The sequence below is a fragment of the Ranitomeya imitator genome, chromosome 2 (assembly GCF_032444005.1).
Source record: "Ranitomeya imitator isolate aRanImi1 chromosome 2, aRanImi1.pri, whole genome shotgun sequence".
NCBI classification, from domain to species: Eukaryota; Metazoa; Chordata; class Amphibia; order Anura; family Dendrobatidae; genus Ranitomeya; species Ranitomeya imitator.
In genome coordinates this window covers 180248910-180251823 of record NC_091283.1, presented here as the reverse complement: position 1 = coordinate 180251823, position 2914 = coordinate 180248910, and the positions used below count along the sequence as shown (strand labels likewise).

General features: G+C 50.8%; 1 pseudogene; it reads left to right on the top strand.

The window, feature by feature from the left end:
• The first annotated feature begins 331 nt into the window (after positions 1-331).
• On the top strand, positions 332-1359 carry LOC138666313 (glypican-6 pseudogene; annotated as a pseudogene).
• The last annotated feature ends 1555 nt before the right edge of the window (positions 1360-2914 follow it).

Genomic DNA, 2914 nt, shown 5'->3' with positions numbered 1-2914 from the left:
CTAGATATGTTAGGGGGATTATTTATGAGGATACTGTGCATACTGTAACTGTTATGGGTTCACTAGAACATGCACAATTGTGGTTGGATCTGTTTTGAGGGTACTGTTGTAGGCTGGATCTTTTATGGGGACACCGTTGTAGACTGGATCTGATATGAGGACAATTGTAGGCTTGATCTGTTATGGGGTCACTGTTGTAGGCTGGATCTGTTATGATGTTGCAGTGGTAGGCTGGATCTGATATGAGGACACTGTTGTAGGCTGGAACTGTTATGGGGTCGCTCCTGTAGGTTGGATCTCCGCTGAGCTCTGGACGTGGCCCCTGTAGACGTCTCCTGGACAGAGACCCCGGCCGCCATGCTCGGATACAGGCTTGTCCTCTTATTCCTGACTGCTGTCCCTGAAATCCTCAATGCCAGGGCTAATGAAGTGCGAAGTTGTGTGGATGCTGCCCGGGAGCTTAGAGACAGGGGCCTGAGTGACATCCCGGAGGTCCGGACCCCAATATCCGGGGAACATCTTCGGATATGTCCTCAGGAGTACACGTGTTGTCCCAGCGAGACAGAGCAGCGGCTGAGTGAGGAGAGTGTCAGGGATCTGGCTCGCATTGTCAACGAGACTGTCGGCTATCCCACCGGAGTGTTAACCAAGGCGAGGAAGAGGTTCCAGGAGTTTTTCCTCGCACTTCTTGACTCCTCGGAGAACTCTCTCTCCGCCATGTTTGCGCTCTCTTACAGACATCTTTACTCCCAGAATGCCGCTCTCTTCAGCACTCTCTTCTCAGAGCTGCGAGCTTACTATATGGGAGGAGGAGCAAGCCGGCTGGCCGAGGCCCTCTCCGAGTTTTGGGCTGCACTTCTGGAGCGTACACTGCGGCTGCTGCTCCCCCATTATGAGCTGAGTGCAGACTACATGGAGTGCGCCGGCCGGAGAGCCGAGGAGCTCAGGCCCTTCGGTGACATCCCGCGGAGGCTTCGGATACAGGTCACACGAGCACTGGGAGCAGCCAGGACACTGGTCCAAGGACTGGCAACGGCAAGTGACATCATCATCAGGGCAACCAAGACCGTGCCTCCTCCTGATTGTCTCCGAGCTGCCATGCGGATGTGGTATTGCCCGTTATGCAGAGGTCACACCGGCCTGCTGCCATGTCACGGCCTATGTCTCAACGTCATGAAGGGCTGCCTTGCCCACCAGGCAGACATGGATGCCGACTGGAACAGTTTGATTGACTTCTCCAGAATATCCCCCATCCTCTGGAATTCTTTGCCCCAACACATCCGACTATCAACCACATTCGGATCCTTAAGACGTAACCTGAAAACGCACCTCTTCAGGAAAGCCTACAGCCTGCACTGACCCCACTGCCTCCTCACCACTACCGGAGCTACCGCCTCACCAACACCGGAGCTCCTGCAACCCTCAACCTATTGTCTCCTTCCCCACCATCCTGTAGAATGTAAGCCCACAAGGGCAGGGTCGTCACCCCTCTGTATCAGTATGTAATTGTTAGTTTGCTTACTGTTAGTGATATCTGTAATTTGTATGTAACCCATCCTCATGTACAGCACCATGGAATCAATGGTGCTATATAAATAAATAATAATAATAATAATAACAATCTGATATGGGGCACTGTTGTAAGCTGGATCTGTTATAGGGTCGCTGTTGTAGGCTTGATCTGTTATGGGGTCGCTGTTGTAGGCTTGATCTGTTATGGGGTCGCTGTTGTAGTCTTGATCTGTTATGGGGTCGCTGTAGTAGGCTTGATCTGATATGGGGCACTATTGTAGGCTGGATATAGGGGCACTTGTAGGTTGGATCTGTTATGATGAGGGCGCTGTTGTAGGCTGGATCTATTGTTGGGCACTGTTGTAGGTTGGATCTGTTTTGGGGGCACTGTTATAGATTGGATCTATTATGGGGAAACTTCTGTAGGCTGGATCTGTTATGGGAGCGCTGTTGGCTAGATCTGCTATGGGGCTCTGTTGTAGACTGGATCTATTATGGGGAAACTGCTGTAGGCTGGATCTGTTATGGGATCGATGTAGGCTGGATCTGTTATGGGGTCACTGTTGTAGGCTGCATATGTTATGGGGGCACTGTTGTAGGCTGGATCTGTTATGGGAGCACTCTTATAGGCTGGATCGATTATGGGGGCACAGTTGTAGGCTGGATCTGTTATGGGGTCGCTGTTGTAGGCTGGATCTGATATGAGGCCACTGTTGTAGCCTGGATCTGTTATGATGACACTTGTAGGTTGGATCTATTATGGGGACACTTGCAAGCTGCATCTGTTATGGGGACACTCTTGTAGGCTGATTCTGTTATGGGGACATTGTTGTAGGCTGGATCTGATATGGAGTCACTGTTATAGGCTGGATTTCTTATTGGGACACTGTTGTAGGCTGGATCTGTTATGGGGACACATGTAGGCTGGATCTGTTATGGGGACTCTGTTGTAGGCTGGATCTGTCATGGGGACACTGTTGTAGGCTGGATTTATTATGGGGAAACTGCTGTAGGCTGGATCTGTTATGGGGTCGCTGTTCTAGGCTGGATCTGACATGGGGGCACTGTTGGCTGGATCTGTTATGGGGCACTGTTGTAGGCTGGATCTGTTATGGGCCATTGTAGTTGGCTAGATCTGTTATGGGGCACTGTTGTAGGATGGATCTATTATCGGGTAACTGCTGTAGGCTGGATCTGTTATGGGGACATTGTTGTAGGCTAGATCTGCTATGGGGCACTGTTGTAGGATGGATCTATTATGGGGAAACTGCTGTAGGCTGGATCTGTTATGGGGTCGCTGTTGTAGGCTGGATCTGCTATGGGTGCACTGTTGTAGGCTGGATATGTTATGGGGAAACTGCTGTAGGCTGGATCTGTTATGGGGAAACTGCTGTAGGCTGGA